The 21,881-nt window shown below is 44.9% G+C and overlaps 1 protein-coding gene across 1 annotated transcript in view; it reads right to left on the reverse strand.

Annotated features, from left to right (window-relative positions):
• The window catches only part of LOC136054130 (zinc finger SWIM domain-containing protein 6-like), a 497,031-nt gene that overhangs the window by 169,088 nt on the left and 306,062 nt on the right, over nt 1-21,881 (reverse strand). The gene's annotated exons all lie outside the window — the stretch shown is intronic.

Genomic DNA, 21,881 nt, shown 5'->3' on the forward strand with positions numbered 1-21,881 from the left:
ATTTTCTGCAATATCTAAGTCTGCCTCCTCTGATTTTTGGATGTCCTCTACCACTATACTCCATATTTGTCTTGTGGGGACATTTAGGCCAGGCTTTTTAGTTGTTAATGTACCCAGCTTTTGCTCAAGTTTCTCAGTATGCTCTCTTAATAATTGATTTTCAGTTTCCATATTAACATTTGCAGTATCTAATTTAAATATGGCCATTACTAAAGGCCAGGCTACTGCAGAGGCAGCTAGCCTTCGCTCCTTGGTAATGAGTATGTCCTTATCTAATCTGAGAAAGTAGTCAGTCAAATAAGATGAGGAGAGAGAGGCAGCCCCTGGAACCCACATGGGTCCCCATTTCTCAATAATGAATGCCAATCCATAGTAGGGTGACCCCATGAACCCTGGGATTACACCAGGGATTATCTGGTCTAGGGGGGTAATGTTCTCCCCCCTGGGCAATTTAAACATAATCTAAATAAATGACATATTTATTAGGTATGGGTTACTATCACCAGAGCTGCCTGTCTCACTTAGTGTGGGGTAAATAACTCCCAAGGATGGTTCTTCACAACAAAATAGTATAGATGGTAATATATTTTGGCTAGTTCTATATAGATGGGATGCAAATAATACAAAAGAAAGATGGCTTACCTTCAAGATGTCAAGGCTCGCAGGAGACTCCACATAGGAGGACTCTCCAAGAAGAGATCCTTCCCTGTTGGTGGTCAGCCCTTAAATGGGGTTTGGGAGAGGTGGAGCCAGGCTCCACCCCCTCCAATCACACAGGTATATCACCTTCACCTGTGCCCCTATGCCTGACTTCGTGCTCACCTCAGGTGACCAATCAGTGGTTCAGTCTGTGATTCAGCAGTTCCCATACAACCATCATCTATACTTTTTCTTTTGAAGTACTGTAAAGCAAGCAAAGGTGGTGACAGAGCCTTTATTTGAGGTAGAAGAGCTATAGAGAGAAATATTCGAGATAAGGGAAATAAACTCAACCCTCCTGGCGACTGTTTAGTTAAGGAACACAGCTGTCTCTCGTTCAAACACTGGTGTCCCGGAAGGAAGGGAGCCAGGGAGGTGGGGGGCAACCTGCGCATGCTCTGAGCTTATCTGTGCTCCCAGAAGCACCGCTGAGAGGGAAAGAGGGGGAGGACTGGTGGACCTGGGCTCCTCCACTCAGGTCACTCAGATGCTCATTCACTGGTTCAGGCTGTGACCAGGCAATTCCACTACAAGTACCATCCTTGGGAGTTATTCAACCCACAGCAATACACCAGAGGAGGTCTTTGAGAAAAAAGAGCAGACAATCCAAGTTTTCCTGTGAGCTGGCTTCGCTATCAAGCGAAGCAAAGTGAAAGGGCCTGCACAAGAAATTCAGTTCCTAGGTATAAAGTGGCAAGATGGACATGGTCACATCCCAACAGATGTGATTAACAAAATTACTGCCAAGTCTCCACCTACTAGTAAGACAGAGACCCAAGCCTTTTTGGGTGTAGTGGGCTTTTTGAGAATGCATGTTCCAAACTACTGCCTCATTGTGAGCCCCGTTTATCAGGTGACGTGGAAGAAGAATGATTTTGTATGGGGCCCTGAGTAGCAGCAGGCTTTCGAGCAAATTAAGCAGGAGGTAGCCCATGCCATCGCGCTGGGGCTAGTACAGATGGAACCGGATGTAAAGAACATCCTCTACACTGCTGCTGGAAAGGAAGGACCCACTTGGAGTTTGTGGCAAAGGGCTTCTGGAGAGACCCAAGGCTGACCCCTTGAATTCTGCAGTCAGGAGTACCGGGGGTCTGAGGAGCACTACACTCCAATTGAGAGGGAGATCTTAGCCGTGTACGAGCAGGTTTGGGCTGCTTCTGAAGTAATGTCATGGTTTTATGATTTTTGGTACTGGTATTCCACATCATATCATCATGTAGTGCATTTAGAGTTAAAGAATTAATGCTCCAGCTCCGTGGATCATCGATAGTTCCAGGTATACCTGTCTCAGAAGAACTACATTCCCCAGAGGGCTTTGTGATGCTTTGCGTTCTTACGTGTTTATGCTCAGAGGGAAAGATAAAAATTGTCTGCGGTCACGGGACACTCTCTTTCCTTTGGGATTGACTCAGCAGTGGGTGCTCGCTGCCGTCTCGCCTTCAGCATTAGCGTAAGGCCTTTGGTTTATTGGACACTCTTGCTCATTTTACTTATTAGCTTTAATTCCAATTATATTGTATTATATTGTGTTATTTTGCTTTCTGATATCCTATTTAGTAAATTAGCTTTCCTCCTCAGATCATTGCCGCTGTTTTGTTTCTAGGCCCATCTCCCTTTTCCCTTTCTCCCTTCCTGGGGCGTGGGTCCCCCACACCAATCGTCACAGTACCGGGCCGAACTTGCCTGTAAATCGTTGACAAGTAATCGGTACTGAAACACAGCTCCTCCTGGCACCTCAATTGCTAGTGCTGAACTGGATACTCAAAGGAACAACTCCCTCTCCCCATCATGCTACTGATGCGTCTTGGAGTAAGTGGATTATGCTGATTACACAGCAAGCTTGGATGGGAAAACTCAGCTGTCCAGGAATCCTGGAAGTGATCTTGGACTGTCCAGAAGGTAAGAAGTTTAGAACATAACCAGAAGGAGGTACCATGTGCTTAAGTGGCCTCACTACACATCATGGTTTTGTGATTTCTGTTATATTGTTGATATTCAACATCATGATATCATGTAGTGTATTGGGCGTTTAAGATTTAATGCTCTAACTCTGTGGACCATTGATAGTGACGGATATGCCTGTCTCAGAAGAGAACTACATTCCCCAGAGGACTGAGCGATGCTTTGCATTTTTACGTGTTTCTGCTCAGAGGAAAAGATAAGAACTGTCTGTGGTCATAGGACTGTCCCTCTTCCCTTCAGGATTGAGCTCAGCAGTGGGTGTTTGTTGCAGCCGTCCACCTTCAGCATTAGCATAAGGCCTTCGGTTTATCGGACACTCTCTCTTGCTCATTTTATTTGATTCATTAGCCTCAATTCCAATTATATTGTATTATATTGTGTTATTTTGCTTTTTGATACCTTATTCAGTAAACTAGCTTTCCTCCTCAGATTGTTGCCGCTGTTTTGTTCCTAGACCCATCTCCCTTCTCTCTTTTTCCTTTTCCCCCTTCCTCTTCCCTGGGGCGTGGGCCTGTGGGTCCCCTGCCTCAATTGTCATGGTACTGGGTCAAACTGTTCTGCAGACCCTTGGCACTATATAATGAACTACCAGAAAATGAAAAGAGATATGCCCTGTTCACGGATGGATCGTTGTCATATTGTTGTGAAGCATCGCAGATGGAAGGCTACTGTGTGGAGCCCCATGTGATGAGTTGCAGAGACCACTGAAGGAAAAGGAGAATCATGTCAATTTGGAGAGGTAAAGACTGCCCAACTGGCCTTAAATGTAGCTGAACAGGAGAGGTGGCCAATTCAGTATCTTTATACTGACTGGTGGATGGTGGCAAATGCTTTATGGAGGTGGTTGGAGCAGTGGGAACAAAACAACTGGCAATGGAATTGTAAACCTACTTGGACTGCTGAACTGTGGAAAGATATTGGTGCCTGAACAAAAAAGTTGGGTGTAAAGGTGCATCTTGTAGATGCTCATGTGCCCAAGAGTCAAACTACTGAAGAACAGAAAAATAACCACCAGGTAAATCAAGGTACCAAAATTGCAGTAGCTCAAGTAGACTTGGACTGGTAGAACAAAGGAGAGTTATTTTTATCTCGATGAGCCCATGAGTCCTCAGGCCATCAAGGAAGGGATGTGACCTATAAGTGGGCTAGAGACCTGACCAAAGGGTGGACTTAACTATGGACACTATTGCACAAGTTATTCATGACTGCAACCTGTGCCATAATTAAACAAGCTAAGAGGATGAAACCTCTCTGGCACAAAGGGCAATGGCAAAATTATAAATATGGGGAGGTGTGGCAGGTTGATTATATCACCTTTCCATGAATTCACATTGGTATGCATTATGTGCTTTCCATGGTGGAGATGACCACTGGGTGGCTTGAAACCTATGCAGTACCCCATGCTACCACCCAAAACACCATCAGTGGTTCAGGCCATGATTCAACAGTTCACATATGGGGGGAGATTAAGGTAATGACACGGGCACCCTCCCCAACCTGGGCAACCTCCTTCTGTGGCTGCAGTATTGTGTTCTATTTTTTTATTATCATATATATATATTATTTATTTAAACTCTTATTTTATACTTTTAATTTTTGTGCCGTGGTCTCTACTAGACAGAGGGCTTGCCTTAAAAAGGCTGTGGTGCCCCAGACAGAAGGTCTGCCTAGAAACATGGCTACACAAGTCTCTGGTTGCAGGGAGTGCCAGAGCCAGCTGCTGCTGGAAGAGGGTGGCAAGCAGTTCTCCTGTGTGAGCTGTGAGCATGTGGAAGATCTGCTTAGCATGGTGACAAAGCTGAAAGAGGAGGTTGAGAGACTGAGGGCCATCAGGGACTGCAAGGAGGAGATTGACTGGTGGAGTAGCTCCCTCGAGCGCCAGAGAGAAAGACGCTGGGGAGATCCCCCACAATTGTCGGTGGACTCCCTGACCTGTCCCTGTCGGGCAGAGGGGGGTCATCTGAGGGATGGGGAGGGCTGGCAGAGTCCCTGCTTGGTACCATGGGCAATCTCCCCCTCTGCCTACCTCGTGTCCTCAGGTTCCCCTAAGCAATAGGTTTGCAGCGTTGGACGTTGAAGGGGAGATAAGGGGGGAGGTGCAGGAAGATTCCCCCAGGAGGTCACCAATGGCAAGGCAGTCGACTCTGTGCATTGAGACTGCTGCTGCCAAGAAAGAAAGAAAGGTGATTGCAGTGGGCGGCTCCCTTCTCAAGGGATCCAAGGGCCCCATTTGCAGACCAGACCCAAGCTGTGGGGCAGTGTGCTCTCTCCCTGGGGCCTGGGTCAGGGACATAGCTAGAAGACTCCCGGATTTGATACACCCCACTGACTACTACCCGTTACTTGTAGTTCAGGCAGACAGCAATGAAATAGCTCAGAGAAGCCCGCAAACTATGAAAAAAAAAGATTTCAGGGGTTTAGGGTGATTAGCTCAAGGGGTGGGAGCACAAGTGGTGTTTGCTTCCATACCTTCTGGGGCAGTGAAGGACATGGAATGAGCTAGGAAAACACAGGTGATGAGTAATTGGCTGAGAGGCTGGTGTAAAGACAGACATCTTGGGTTTTTTGACCATGGGGCAGTTTACTTGGCTCCTGGCCTGTTATCTGTTGATAGAATGCACCTGTCTCAAAGGGGGAAACGAATCCTAGCACAGGAGCTAGCTGGACTCATTGAGAGAGCTTTAAACTAGCTGTGACGGGGGAAGGGGATAAAACAGGGCTCACCAGTAAAGAGCCTAAGGAGGCTGTGCTGGAGAAAGGGGTGAGGCAGATGTCTCAGCAGAAGTGCATCTACACCAATGCACGCAGCATGGGCAACAAACAAGAAGAGCTTGAAGCCATTGTGAGGCAGGCTAACTATGACCTTGTGGCTATTAGAGAAACATGGTGGGACCTCTCCCATGACTGGAATACTGGGATTGATGGCTACAAGCTCTTCAGAAGGGATAGACAGGGAAGAAAGGGTGGTGGCATAGCTCTCTATATCAAAGAGTGTTTTGATGTTGAAGATCTTGAGGTTGGAAACGACAAAGATAGCTTCCTGACACAGCTGGTGAAAGAACCTACCAGGGGAGGTGCCCAGCTAGACCTGCTCTTCACTAACAGAGAAGGACTAGTAGGAGATGTGAAGGTTAGGGATTCTTGGCCAGAGTGACCATGAAATTGTAGAGTTTGCTATTCTTGGTGATGGCAAGAGGGTGACCAGCAAAACTGCTACCTTGGACTTCCAGAGGGCAGACTTGAACCTGTTCAGGACACTTGTTGCAAGGGTCCCTTGGGACTTGCTCCTGAGGGGTAAAGGGGTCCAGAAAGCCTGGACACTCCTCCAGACAATAGGCAGATCAGTTATCCTCAGGGTACTTTTTACCCTGACCTGGAAGTCTGGGATGGAGCGCATAATGCACCCCCTGTGATCCTAGCAGAGACAGTCAGAGACCTGCTCCTCCATCTGAACTGCCACAAGTCCATGGGACCAGATGGGATCCACCCAAGGGTGCTGAGGGAGCTGGCAGAGGTGATTGCCAAGCCACTTTCTGCCATCTATCAGCATTCTTGGTTATCTGGAGAGGTCCCACAAGATGGAGGCTTGCCGATGCGACTCCCATCTACAAGAAAGGCAGTAAGGAAGACCTGGGGAACTACAGGCCTGTCAGCCTGACCTCGGTATCAGGGAAAGTTATGGAGCAGATGATCTTGAGGGATATCACACGGCACGTGCATGGCAACCAGGGGATCAGACCCAGCCAGCACGGGTTCACAAAGGGCAGGTCATGCTTGTCCAACCTCATCTCCTTCTATGACTGGGTGACCAGACTGGTAGATGAGGGAAAGGCTGTTGATGTAGTCTACCTGGACTTCAGCAAAGCCTTTGACACAGTCTTTCACAGTATTCTCCTGGGGAAACTTGCAGCCTGTGGTGTGAATAGGTTGTAGGGCAGATAATTCAAAAGGATGGAATGAAGAAGAGATATGGTGGAGGATGGTATATATAAAGCCTTATAGAAATAAGTGGTACACAGAGTACTGGTAAGTAAAAGGTGGCTCACCTTCTAAAATGGTTGAGGCTTGCTGATAACTGCAGCAGGAGCAGGGATGTGATCATCCCCCTGTACTCAGCTCTGGTGCAGCTGCACCTTGAGTACTGTGTTCAGTTTTGGGCCGCTCAGTATAAGAAAGACATTGAGGCCCTGGAACGTGTTCAGAGAAGGGCAACAAAACTGGTGAGGGGTCTGGAGCACAAGTCTTATGATGAGCAGCTGAGGGAGCTGGGATTGTTTAAATCTGGAGAAGAAGAGGCTCAGAAGAGACCTTATCACATTCTACCACTCCCTGAAGGGAGGTTATGGTGAGGAGGGGGTCTGCCTCTTCTCCCTGATAACTAATGACAGGGTGAGAGGGAATGGCCACAGGTTGCACCAGGGAAGATTTACATTAGATTTGAGGAAACTTTTTTTTCTCTGAAAGAGTGGTCAGGCACTGGAACGGCCTGCCTAGGGAGGTGGTTGAGGCACCATCCCTAGCGCTGTTCAAGAAGCATTTAGATGAGGTGCTGTCATGGTTTTATGATTTTTGGTACTGGTATTCCACATCATAACATCATGTAGTGCATTTAGAGTTAAAGAGTTAATGCTCCAGCTCCGTGGATCATCGATAGTTCCAGGTATGCCTGTCTCAGAAGAGAAGAAGAACTACATTCCCCAGAGGACTTTGCGATGCTTTGCGTTCTTACATGTTTACGCTCAGAGGGAAAGATAAAAACTGTCTGCAGTCACGGGACTCTCTCTTCCCTTCGGGACCGAGCTCGGCAGTGGGTGTTTGTTGCAGCCGTCCGCCTTCAGCGTTAGCGTAAGGCCTTCGGTTTATCGGACACTCTCTCTCTTGCTCATTTTATTTGATTCATTTGCCTCAATTCCAATTATATTATATTATATTGTGTTATTTTCCTTTCTGATATCTTATTTAGTAAATTAGCTTTCCTCCTCAGATCGCTGCCGTTGTTTTGTTCCTGGGCCCATCTCCCTTCTCCTTTTTCCCTTTTCCCCCTTCCCCTTTCCCGGGGTGTGGGCCCGTGGGTCCCCTGCCTCAATTGTCACGGTACCGGGTCGAACTGTCCCGCAAACCGTTGACAATTTTGGCGCCCAACGTGGGGCACGACTAGCTACCTTAGCCGGGCAGAGACATACTTTTAGAGTGAATCTCTGTCTTTTGTTCGGAAGCTTATCTGTACTGCAGGTCCTGTACGGCAAAACACGACCTTGAAGTCCAGGCGTACTGCCAGTTCTCCTGGAATATTTGTAAACTTTTCGGGTGCTGCCAGCTTGTTTGAGTAAAAGAAAAAAAAATGTTTTTACTGTTTCTGTTAAAACTGCCCTTACAGGGATTGTATTTCATTGCTTTTTCCCTTTTAATGCTCAAAACGTACTGGAACTTGGTTAAGCTTGCCAGTCTGATCTATGGAGCCTGGTCCCTATATGACAAACTAAAAGCAGTGATGGTGGCATCTACCAGATACCTGGGCACCCCGGCTGATGTAACAAACGATACCATGTTAAGAAACCAAACAATATTTGAATGGGTGTCCAGGTTCTCCTCTCAGTTCCTTATGAATTTTCAAGATTACAGCTTAGGGACTATGTTAGCATTTGGGATATTAGTCCTCCTGAATGTACTCTCTGTAATAGGATTTTACATTGCATGGAGGAAGCTTTTCCCAGAAACAGAGAATGCTGAATGGCAGGGAAAGTGGAGAGTTTTAGGAAAGAAATTAGAAGCATGGGGACCCCCGGTGCCATGGGATTTTACTCCTGAGCACTTACAGGATCCTGAGGAGCTAGGCCTGTATCTGAGTAATGGGTGTTGCGGCTCAGAAAGATCTGAGGTGGAACAGCTTATCTGGGGCTTGGCTTATGCTTACCGAGGCATATATACTGTGCTGGAGAGAGAGTGTGTCCAAACTGAGGCTCAGACCAAAGAGGAAAACCTCCCAGGCACATCTGACCATCCAGAGAAAGCACCGGTATCAAAGTCAGTTGCCCCGGTGGAAGGCCAGAAATGGAAACGTGTGTCCTCACGCCTAGAACGCAAAGAAGAGGTGGCGAAAGAAGAGGAAGATCCAGGCGAGGGGGGGTCCTCAACACCACCACCACCAAGAAAGGCAACAAAGAAAAGTGAGAGGCATGGACATAGTGATGATGAGGATGATGAGAGAGTCAAAGTTACCACGTTTCGTCGACCCATGAAAATGTCTGAGATCCAAGGCTCAAGAAAGGAGTTTATTCGACGTCCGGATGAGAGTATTGTCACTTGGTTGCTTTGGTGTTGGGACAACGGGGCCAACAGCGTGTCCCTCGACAGTAACGAAGCTCGCCAACTAGGAAACATTGCCCTTGACCCAGCTGTCGACAGAGGGATCAGCCGGTATATGGATGGAATCGCCAGCCTCTGGCAACGAATGTTAGTAGCTGTGAGGGAAAGATATCCCTACAAGAGTGACCTGGCACCTAAAGTGAAAAGATGGAAAACTATTGAGGAAGGCATCCAGTATTTGAGAGAAACAGCTGTGGCGGAAATGCTGTATGATCCCACGTTTGATCCTGAAGATCGGGACCATGATCCAGAGAAAGTAAGGAGTACACCCGAAATATGTCAGAAGCTTTCAAAAACAGCACCAGAAAGGTATGCCGGTACACTAGTGACAACGTTCAACAGATATGAGGACCAAGACAGAAAACCTCCAGTTTTTGAACTGATTCTTACACTGCAAAACTTTGAACAAAAATTTCCACCATCACACGCTTCCATTTCAGCCATATCAAGGTTAGAAGTACAGATGGAAGACGTGTTAGAGAAAGTATCCCGACTGATTGATAGGGTTGAAAAGATTGCAGCTTTCAGAAGCAAACGCCGTCCTGCTCGAGCAAATGACAGCACTAACTTCATGTCACGCGCGGCTCTGTGGAGTTACTTACGTGAAAATGGAGAAGATATGAAGGAATGGCATCAAAAACCCACCCCTGCACTGCGAGCACGGGTGAGAGAATTACAACACAGACCAACGACCAGTGAAGTTGTTCCTGTCACTACAGGTAACCAATAGAGGGGCCCTGCCCTCAGCCAGAGGAGGGAGAGGGATAATAGAGTGTATTGGACTGTGTGGATTCGGTGGCCTGGCACATCAGAACCACAAAAATATGAGGCACTGGTGGATACTGGTGCACAGTGTACTCTAATGCCTTCAAGTTATAAAGGGACAGAACTGATCTATATCTCTGGAGTGACTGGGGGCTCTCAGGAATTGTCTGTGTTGGAGGCAGAAATAAGCCTCACTGGTAAAGACTGGCAGAAGCATCCTATAGTGACCGGACAGGGGGCTCCATGCATACTCGGTATAGACTATCTCAGAAGGGGGCATTTTAAGGATCCCAAGGGGTACCGATGGGCTTTTGGAATAGCTGCCATGGACACAGACAACATTAAGCAGCTATCTGTTTTACCTGGCCTGTCAGAAGATCCGTCTGTTGTGGGGTTGCTCCAAGTGGAGGAGCAACAGGTACCAATTGCTACAAAAACAGTCCACAGACGGCAGTACCGCACCAACAGGGATTCCTTGCTCCCCATTCATAATTTGATCCGTCAGCTAGAGAGACAGGGAGTGATCAGCAAAACTCACTCACCGTTTAACAGCCCCATATGGCCGGTGCGTAAAGCCAGTGGAGAATGGAGGCTGACGGTAGATTACCGTGGCCTGAATGAAGTCACACCCCCATTGAGTGCTGCTGTACCGGACATGTTACAACTCCAGTATGAACTGGAGTCAAAAGCAGCCAAGTGGTATGCCACCATTGACATTGCTAATGCCTTCTTTTCAATTCCTCTGGCCATAGAATGCAGGCCACAGTTTGCCTTCACCTGGAGGGGCGTTCAGTACACCTGGAACCGTTTGCCCCAGGGGTGGAAGCACAGTCCAACCATTTGCCATGGGTTGATCCAAACTGCATTGGAGCAGGGTGGTGCTCCTGAGCATCTGCAATACATTGATGACATTGTTGTATGGGGCAATACAGCAGAGGAAGTCTTTGAGAAAGGAGAGCAGATTATCCAAATTCTCCTACGAGCTGGCTTTGCTATCAAGCGAAGCAAAGTGAAAGGGCCTGCACAGGAAATTCAGTTCCTAGGTATAAAGTGGCAAGATGGACGTCGTCACATCCCAACAGATGTGATTGACAAAATTGCTGCCATGTCTCCACCCACCAGTAAGACAGAAACCCAAGCTTTTCTGGGTGTAGTGGGCTTTTGGAGAATGCATGTTCCAAACTACAGTCTCATTGTGAGCCCTCTCTATAGGGTGACGCGGAAGAAGAATGATTTTGTGTGGGGCCCTGAGCAGCAGCAGGCTTTTGAACAAATTAAGCAGGAGATAGCCCGTGCTGTGGCCCTGGGGCCAGTGCGGACGGGACAGGATGTAAAGAACATCCTCTACACTGCTGCTGGAAAGGAAGGTCCCACTTGGAGTTTGTGGCAAAGAGCTCCTGGAGAGACCCGAGGCCGACCCCTTGGATTCTGGAGTCGTGCGTACAGGGGGTCTGAGGAGCGCTACACTCCAACTGAGAAGGAGATCTTAGCCGCGTACGAGGGGGTTCGAGCTGCTTCCGAAGTAATCGGTACTGAAACGCAGCTCCTCCTGGCACCTCGACTGCCAGTGCTGAGCTGGATGTTCAAAGGAACAGCTCCCTCTACCCATCATGCTACTGATGCCACTTGGAGTAAGTGGACTGCACTGATTACTCAGCGAGCTCGGATGGGGAACCTCAACCGTCCAGGAATCCTGGAGGTGATCATGGACTGGCCTGAAGGTAAAACGTTTGGAACAACGCCAGCTGAGGAGGTATCACGTGCTAAAGAAGCCCCACCATATAATGAACTACCAGACAATGAAAAGAGATACGCCCTGTTCACAGATGGATCGTGTCGCATTGTGGGTAAGCACCGCAGATGGAAATCTGCTGTGTGGAGCCCCACACGACGAGTTGCAGAGGCCACTGAAGGAGAAGGAGAATCAAGTCAATTTGCAGAGGTAAAGGCTGTCCAGCTGGCCTTAGATATTGCTGAACGAGAGAGGTGGCCAGTGCTTTATCTTTACACTGACTCATGGATGGTGGCAAATGCTTTATGGGGGTGGTTACAGCAGTGGGAAGAAAATGGTTGGCAACGGAGAGGTAAACCTATTTGGGCTGCTGAACTGTGGAGAGACATTGCTGCCCGAATAAAGAATATGGTTGTAAAGGTGCGCCATGTAGATGCTCATGTTCCTAAGAGCCGGGCAACTGAAGAGCAGCAAAATAACCATCAGGTAGATCGAGCTGCCAAAGTTAAGGTGGCCCAAGTAGACTTGGACTGGCAACACAAAAGTGAATTATTTCTAGCTCAGTGGGCCCATGAGACCTCGGGCCATCAAGGAAGAGATGCAACATATAAGTGGGCTAGAGACCGAGGGGTGGACTTAACTATGGATGTTATTGCACAGGTTATCCATGACTGTGACACATGCGCCACAATTAAACAGGCCAAGAGGATGAAACCTCTTTGGGAGGAAGGGCGATGGCAAAAGTATAAATATGGGGAGGCGTGGCAGGTTGATTATATCACCTTACCACAATCTCGCAGTGGTAAGCGTTATGTGCTCACCATGGTAGAGGCAACTACTGGGTGGCTTGAAACATATGCAGTACCCCATGCTACCGCCCGGAACACCATCTTAGGGCTCGAGAAACAAGTCCTATGGCGACATGGCACTCCAGAGAGAATTGAGTCAGATAATGGAACTCATTTCAAAAATTGTCTTGTAAATACTTGGGCCAAAGATCATGGCATCGAGTGGATTTATCATATCCCCTATCATGCACCAGCTTCTGGTAAAATTGAAACGTACAATGGGTTGTTAAAAACAATGTTGAAAGCAATGGGTGGTGGAACATTTAAGCACTGGGAGAAGAATTTGTCAGAAGCCACCTGGTTGGTCAACACCAGAGGATCCATCAATCGCGATGGTCCTGCCCAATCCAGCCCTCTACCTACTGTAGAAGGAGATAAGGTTCCTGTAGTACATGTGAAGAACATGTTGGGAAAAGCGGTTTGGGTTCTTCCAGCTTCTGGAGAGGGCAAACCTCTCCGTGGAACTGTTTTTGCTCAGGGACCTGGGTCTACCTGGTGGGTGATGCAGAAGAATGGGGATGTTCAATGTGTACCACAAGGGAATTTGATGTGGGGAGAGCGCCCTCAGTAATTCTATTACTATGTATATATGTATATATGTATATATATATGTTGTATGTGTTTGTATTTAATGCTTGTTAATCATTGTTTCTTTATGTATATATATATATTAAGCATGATGTAATGATGTTGAATAAGGGGTGGAATGTCATGGTTTTATGATTTTTGGTACTGGTATTCCACATCATAACATCATGTAGTGCATTTAGAGTTAAAGAGTTAATGCTCCAGCTCCGTGGATCATCGATAGTTCCAGGTATGCCTGTCTCAGAAGAGAAGAAGAACTACATTCCCCAGAGGACTTTGCGATGCTTTGCGTTCTTACATGTTTACGCTCAGAGGGAAAGATAAAAACTGTCTGCAGTCACGGGACTCTCTCTTCCCTTCGGGACCGAGCTCAGCAGTGGGTGTTTGTTGCAGCCGTCCGCCTTCAGCGTTAGCGTAAGGCCTTCGGTTTATCGGACACTCTCTCTCTTGCTCATTTTATTTGATTCATTTGCCTCAATTCCAATTATATTATATTATATTGTGTTATTTTCCTTTCTGATATCTTATTTAGTAAATTAGCTTTCCTCCTCAGATCGCTGCCGTTGTTTTGTTCCTGGGCCCATCTCCCTTCTCCTTTTTCCCTTTTCCCCCTTCCCCTTTCCCGGGGTGTGGGCCCGTGGGTCCCCTGCCTCAATTGTCACGGTACCGGGTCGAACTGTCCCGCAAACCGTTGACAGGTGCTAAGGGATTTGATTTAGTAGCTTAGTGGGTAGGGATGGTGATAGGAGGATGGTTGGACTAGATGATCTTGTAGGTCCTTTCCAACCTAATGTATCTATGAATCTATGTATGTGGTATGCCACATATTGAACATATGAAAACATACGAATGTATGAAAAAACATACGAACGTATGAAAACATACGTATGAAACACATATGAAACGTATTTGTTTCTCTCATCGGTGTGCGTGTTTGGTGGAAAAATCCCCAATGCACAAAGTGCTGTAAATAGAGGGAATACCTGCTTGACGTAACTCACTGGCACATCAAGTTACTCTATTGGTTTTTGCAGCTTCGCTGCCTTCCATCAGCCAACAAACTCCTGCTCAGAGGTATCAGTAAGCTGTTTTACCACAAGGAATGTGTAATAGCCCAACAATATGCCAATTGACAGTCGAAAATGCATTACAGCCAGTATGAAAAGCTAGACCACACATCATTATTACATGGATGCTATATTAAATAGCAGCAGAAAAAGAAGAGTCTAAAAGACATTTTTTTGCTCATCTGGTAGGTAGTCCAATCTGTTGGTTTATAAATAGAAGATGGAACTCAGCTCCCCAAGGAAATATTTAGGATGGAAAATTACATCTCACTATTCAGCTGCATATCTTCAAAATAGTACCTCCTCATGCGCAGACATTAAATGATCTGCAAAATTAGGGACCATCAACTGTTTGCAACTGCTTTTGGGTATAACTACTCAAAAAGCTATACCCTCTATTCCAGCTACTCAAAGGAGACCCAGATCTATCCTCTAAAAGACAATTAACACTAAAAGCACTACAGTGCTTAGACTCTGTAATAACATAATTGCAACACCAATACAGCCATCGTGTTTGTTTGTCCCTTTGAGTATCTCTTGTAATAATATCAACGTCCTATCAACCATATAGTTAATGTCAATGGGATAACTCAAGAAAAGAGCCTCTCATTATCCTTGAATGGATATTTTTCCCACATGTTTTCAAAAACTATTACATCATGAGTGGAGATGTTTGCAATGCTAATACAGCAAGGTCAGCATTGTTTACAAATTTTACAAGCTTCTGATCCTGATTGTACCTGCTACAAAAAAAGATCTAGACTCTGTTCATGCATTCACTCACTTTGCAAACTGCTATGGCTGATAATAGCAAACAACCTCCACTCATCCCCCTAAACATCAGTTACTGCATAATTTGAGTAATCTAATACTAAAAATATTTTGCATTCACATGTTTCAATACCTAATGCTGTTACTGTATTTAAAGACAGCTCTGGCAAGACACACCAAGCAGTGGTTCTCTGGCATGCAACTGCTACACAATGGCAGTCTAACATGCATATTGTCAATGGGTTACTTCAAGTTGTAGAGCTTGCTACAGTGGCTCAAGCCTTTCAAATTTTTGCAGAACAAAAGCTTATTATATTAATGGACTCTTTGTACGTTACAGGTATCATTCAGCAAATTGAAGGGTCTTTACTTAAGTTCACAACCCTGCTTTGTTTGCACAGCTCAAGCAAGTTTTGCATTATGTCTCTCACCATACTCTCCCTTATTTTATTATGCATATTTGATTACACACTACATTGCCTGGTCCATTAACTGAGGGCATCTGTAAGGCTGATCAAGCCACAGTTTCCTTTGCTACCGCTCAATTATTTCAACAGGCACGACTCTCCCATCAATTTTTCCATCAGAATAGGAGAGCCTGACAGAAACAATTCTAAGTGACAGCGGATCAAGCTTGTAACATTATTCTAACGTGCCCAAACTGCCGGGTAATTGCCCCTCTGCCTCAAATAGGGACAAATCCCCATGGCACAGTACATCTTCAACTCCGGCAAACAGATATCACTCACTTCATGAATTTGGCCATCTAAAACATGTGCATGTAACAATAGATACCTTTTCTTCTTACATGTTTGTCACAGCACATACAAGTGAATGCAGTCGTGATGCCTGTAAACACTGGTTATCTGCTTATGCTGCTATGGGGATCCCAGATACTACAAAAACATACAGTGGACCTGCTTATACTTCTAAGGTCACTAAAATGTCAGTGAAGTTTTCCTCCGAGAATGGAGTTAGACATGTTACAGGCATTCCTTATTCTCTCACTGGACAAGCTATCATTGAACGTGCTCATCAAACATTGAAACGTATTTTTAATAAAAAAGGGGAATACAGGAGACACGCCACAAAAAAGGTTATGTAAAGCTTTGCTTGTGCTGAATTTTTTGAATCCTGATCGTACAGATATAACTTTAGTAGACCATCATTTTGGGGCCTCCCTAATGCTCAAGGAATGGCTGATGGTTAACATTTGGAATATGGTAACAGGGCATTGGGAAGGTCCCTTACCACTGATAACTTGGGGTCACGGATATGCTTGTGTTTCCACAGTGACTGGCACCACATGGGTTCCAGCACGATACGTTGGGCCTTATTTCAAAGCAGAAAATAGCATTCAACCCTCATAATAACTGGGATTATGTATTTATTTATTGTTATTGTTTTGGAATTTTATTGTAAATAAAATATGGGTGCCATAGTGAGTGACAACAGCTGGATTACCCACTAGAGAAAATCACAATAACACAGGTAATGGTATGACAAATGGGGGCAATTTTCCTGTGTTACCAATATAACCATAAGAATTAGAGTTACTAGGCCTTATTTAGATTGTTGTGTCCTTCTTCTAGTTTTAGTAGCAAGTTAAACATAAATTGAACAGGATTTGATGTTACCAGTGCTGAATCTATAGGAATAGCTATTCTAGTATTATTTATCTTTTTATTATCAGTTATGATATTTTTAGCCTATTAGTTAGCCTTTTCTTAATTCACCAAGACAAAACCTGGAAATGAATCCCAGGCAAAGGGATGACCCTGTACTATAGAGCATTTCACTCTTTTTCATCCACTAATAGGGATTTTAAAAATATGACCATGCATCACTTGAGATGAAAGTACACGCTACCTTGCTTTGATTCAACATATGATTCTAATACAGAATTCTGGAATATTGCCCAACAGATATTTTAGTTCACTGGTCCCTTCAATTGACACTTATATGAGTGACCTAAATACCCCTGACTGAAGAATTATCTTGGGATGGAACAAAGTGTTCTGATACTTTTGAGAGAACTGATATTTATGGCTATTCTGTTTAGTATGGATAGCTAACCTTAGTAATTTATTTTATTTCACAAGCAGATGCTCCGCTTGAGCTATTACAGGGTAAATAACTCCCAAGGATAGTACTTCACAAAAAATAACATAGGCAATGATATAATTTGAATAGATCTATAGAAAGAACATACAAACAATACAAAAGAAAAGATAGCGCACCTTCAGGATAACAAGGCTTACAGGGGACTCTACATAGGAGGGATCTCTAATAAGAGATCCTTCCTGGGTGGTGGTCAGCCCTTAAATGGGGGTTTGGGAGAGGTGGAGCTAGGCTCCACCCCTTCCAATCACACAGGTATATCACCTCCACCTGTGCCCCCCATGGCTGACTCAGTGCTCACCTCAGGTGACCAATCAGTGGTTCAGGCCGTGATTCAGCAGTTTCCATACAGCTATGTATCATGCACTGGCCACACAGATGTGGTGTACAAATGGAAAAAGCTCTGCAGGCCCTGAAAAGAGTAAAAGCAGGAGAGAATCTGTGATGGGTGAGACAGGAAATGTGCACTTTGAAGCAGAGTACAGCATTGCTGGCACTACCTATTGCATCCACCTCCGGCATGTTCCTTTTATTTCTCCTTTCTAGAGGTTTGCCATTTCTCAAGGGTCAATAGCTAATAATGCACTATCTTACGGAGTTTCTACTTCCTGCTAACAGGATTACCTAAAATGGATACCTCTGTGTGTGCGAGTGTGCTTATGTTGACTAAAACTCTAACCCTCTGTATTGCTCTGAATGCATAGTTTGCTTGCCTCTGCTCCTGAGACATCCTTTCTGTCAGATCCAAACATACCCTGAAACAGCACCGCTCAAGCTTTAGCCACACTCACCAAATGAGGATTTTAGCTGGCTAAGGAAAGCAATACCACTACTGATGCTCTAGCAGGCTTGCCTACTGATGTTGATTCTATCCAACATGCAACTTTACAACATCGTACCACCATTGATTTTCTGTTATTAACCCTAAAATACGTGTATGGGAACTGTTGAATTAGGGCCTGAAACATTGATTGATCACCTGAGGTGAGCACTGAGTCAGCCACAGGAGCCCAGGTGAAGGCAATTCACATGTGTGACTGGAAGGGATGGAGTCTGGCTCCACCTCTCCCAGACCCCATTTAAGGGCTGACCACCATTACAGAGGGATCTTTTGGTGGGGATTTCTCTTCTGTGAAGTTTTAGGCAAGCTTTGTTCTTTAGCAATGTGTGAGCCCTTCCTAGTTTATTGGGTGTCCTTTTAGTGTTTTATTTATCTATATGGAAGTGTATTGTTTATCTTCATTGTATCGTGTAGGTACTGTTTGTTTAGGGTGTTCTTTCTACAGTTTAGTTGTGTGTTTTTTAGAAGCTTATTTTGTTTGAACCTTAGGGGGCATGCAGATGTTAATATTTTTGTGCATACAAAAATTTAGTGTTTTTTTTTTCAGTTACTGATACTTGTAGAATAGGATTATCCAGGATTCCTTTCCTGGTTGTAGGATTTTGTGCCATAGGTGAAACATATGTTTGTTCTTTTCAAGATAGGTTTATTATTATTTCTTGTAACTTTGTTGTGATTGTCTTGTTTCTTATGTTCAGCATGTTAATTATTGAAGCCTTGATTAAGTTGTGATAATGTAAATGCATTTGGCAATGCTGTTATGAAGTGTTATGCTGAATGGAAGAGAGACTTCTAAATTGCATGGATGGTATGCTCTGTATGAGGTGTGGTCATTATTAATGTGATTGTGTTATTATATTGTAGTATATTAATAGTTCCATAATAAACAAAGGGGGAATTGTGGGAATGCAAACTGGCCTGTAAGCCTTTGGCATTTTTGATGGATAAAGTAGGCACAGGGCTCCTTGGCTGTGAGAAGATGTACTTTCAGAACAAATCTCTCTCTACTCTCAGAGAGTTTCATTAGAAAACTCACCTGTACTGCAGGTGCTGTGCTAAAAAACAAGGCCTTGAAATCCAGACTGCCTGTATTCTGGGATGTTTGTCAAAGTTTCTGTGTTGCCAGCTTGCTTCAGGAAAGTGGGGAGAAAAAAAAGCTTTTTCTTGTAATACTGTTCTTCAAGGGATTGCATTCCATCGTTTTTTCTCTTTTAATGCTCAGAATGTACTGGGCCTTAATGAAGTTTGCCAGTCTGATCCATTGAACTATATGTATAAGTGGTTAATTGAAAACATTGATGGAGATACCTACCTGTTATTTGCATACAATGTGGCATACAACTGGAGTGGAGGTGGAGCCCTCAACAAGACCACTGTCAGTAACATCACAAGCTGTTGCACAAAGAGCAATGTGGGCAGCTGCTTAAGCATGAGGGCTGCCCATACAACTATTGGATGTTGTCTAGGCATGTTAAGGCTGCGGTGCTTGCTCCAAGATGAGTCAGAGATCATTGCCCGCAACAACAGCTCATCTTGCTGGAGGACACAATCCTCTCCAGCAATGGCAGGTCGATTACATTGAGCTTCTCCCTCAGTCTGAGGGGGCAAGATATGCCCTGATCTGTGTCAACACAGCAAGTGGGCTGATGGAGGCCTATCCAATGCCAAGTGCTCTTTGCTAACCAGGCATTTATCATCAAGGCACTCATTAAGTTGATGGCTGGCTATGTGACACCTCAAAATCATCGAGAGAGACCAAGGGACTCAATTTACTGGTGCAATGGTGCCATACTGGGCAGAAGAAAACAAGATGGAACGTTGAGTCCACCTGCCATATAGTGTGATGGGGGCAGGCCTTATTGGACACTATGATGGTATTCTCAAGGCTGCCCTGAAGAGAGACTCTCAGTCCCTGCAGGGGTGGACAAAGAGACTCTATGAAACCCTGTGGGACCTGAATGAAAGGCCTAGAGATGGCAGACCCAGTGCCCTTGAGATGCTATAGACAACATGGGCCTCCCCTCTTAGGATCCAAATTGAGGGCACTGACAATCAGTTAAGACCCCAAATTGGTAATGGTGGTAACCTTCTGTTCCCTGCCCTTGGGAGTTTAGAACCTGGTACCCATAGAATAGAATGACTCTGGAAAGTGCAAGTAGGACCAAAATGGTGTGGCCTACTTGCACCTTGGGGTTGACAATTGGATGTGATAAAAATAAGTTCTGTACTTGTTAATCAAACTGACTCGAGACAGTTGTCAGTGTTTTTCAGTGTTTTTTTCTGAGTTATGTACTTTGTAGAAGTCTCAAAATAGATATTAAAATATTGTCTAAAACTTTGTAGTTTGTGCGAATTGGAACCACAGTGCTTAGTTCTAACACCTGGACAATGAACAACAGATAGCAGCGACCTTCTAAGAAACTGAAAAAAAAAATGTGAAAATCTCTTAAGTATGTGTGATTGGAGCTGAAGAGGAGGACTACGGCCCTTTTCATTTCAATCACCAGGAGGCTGAGAATGACCCCCACGTAACAGCCAGTGCAGCCCAGAAAGAGAAAGATAAAGCATGAATGCAGAGATAAGAGACAATAAAAAGAGGGATCGGGAGGCCCCTGTTGCGTGCCTCTGGTGGAGTGGAGACTCCTGGCCGCCCAGCGCTGTTTTGCTTGTTTATTGCTTGCTCAATAAATTCCTTACTATTGGCAACGGTGTGTATTGTTCTTTTCACACCTATAACATTGGTGGTGGGGGGTTTGGTAGTTTTTCCAGTAATTGGTACGTGGCCTACTGACATTGAGGTTAACGCTCTGGTTTTCATTGCTAAGGGGAACCTTCATCGTGTCCTTATGGCTGATCAGAACCCCCCCACCCTTTGGTACCTGGTATAGTTATGCAATCACTGATATCTAGCCAAAGGGTGTGGTACAGATGGCTGGGACGTGCCCTAGTGCAAGTTGAAGTGTTGACCCAAGACAGGAATATTGCTTGTATCTTGCCGTGTTGGGCTGACCTCCCCTTCTTGGTACCTTTGTAATCTCTGTACTACTCCCCATGATTCTTTGGAGTGTCTAGGATCACCAGAAGGAGCGGAACATCAAAGTGCTACAGTGTTTCTGTGAGATGGCAGTGACTTCTGCTAGCTTTGTCAGCACCCATGGGTGTGTCCTTTCAGGATCCATGGATTTATGGATGTCCTGTTGGCTTCATTGGTCCGTAACATGGTTCTCATCAACCAAGGTAAACTACTTGATCCTGTCTTCTTCTGTGACCTCAGGCTATGGGGCTCCTTCAGGCTGCTTCCAGTGGTGAAGACAAAGAAGGCATTTAGTGACTCTGCATTCCCTTTATCTTCTGTGTCCTGGGTGCCCACCTCATTCACCAGTGGGCCTATATTGCTTCTAGTGTTAGTTTTGTCTGCATTCTATTTGAAGAAGTCCTTTCTGTTCTTCTTGATCCCTCTTGCAGTGTTTGATTCCAAGGTCTTAGCTTTCCTAGTTGCTTCCCTACATCATCTAGCATCCATCTTATATTCCTCCCAAGTGGCCAATACCTCCTTCTATCTTATGGTGAGACATAAGGAGATGTACTACTGCAGCAAATGAGAAGGCTGAATGCATTTGGCAGACTGTGCGTAGGGGGAATTTACTTTTCAACACGAACTACTTTTAGCACTGTTTGTTTTTACAAATTGGAAATAATCTGATTTGTTTTCTTTAATTAAACTTCTTTCAGAATAGGTGGTTTAAAAGTTAACTTAAGAAAAATCTAATTTAATAGAATGAGTTTTGAGGCAAAGCCCCAAGAGAATTGAAGTTGTGAATATAAAAGGGCTGTAGGTAGAGGGGTTAATCCAGTTTCTGTCAAACATAGAAGGCAATAAGAAACTACTGATGTGGAAACAGACTGAAAATAAGAAATGAATCACTTAAGTTCCTGGGAAGCAAATACCAAAATTAAAATGGATGTACGCATTATGACCTAAATCATGCATCAGTTCTGCAACACTACTTTCCATTTCATATTCTCTGTTGTCCATGTATGTTATCATTTTGTCGTGGTTTTGTGGTTTTTGTTGTGTTGTTGATATTCCACATCATGACATCATGTGGTGTATTGGGAGT

Source organism: Cyrtonyx montezumae, unplaced genomic scaffold, assembly GCF_038088225.1.
Source record: "Cyrtonyx montezumae isolate F1298 unplaced genomic scaffold, pur_monq_1.0 scaffold_34, whole genome shotgun sequence".
Taxonomy (NCBI): Eukaryota; Metazoa; Chordata; class Aves; order Galliformes; family Odontophoridae; genus Cyrtonyx; species Cyrtonyx montezumae.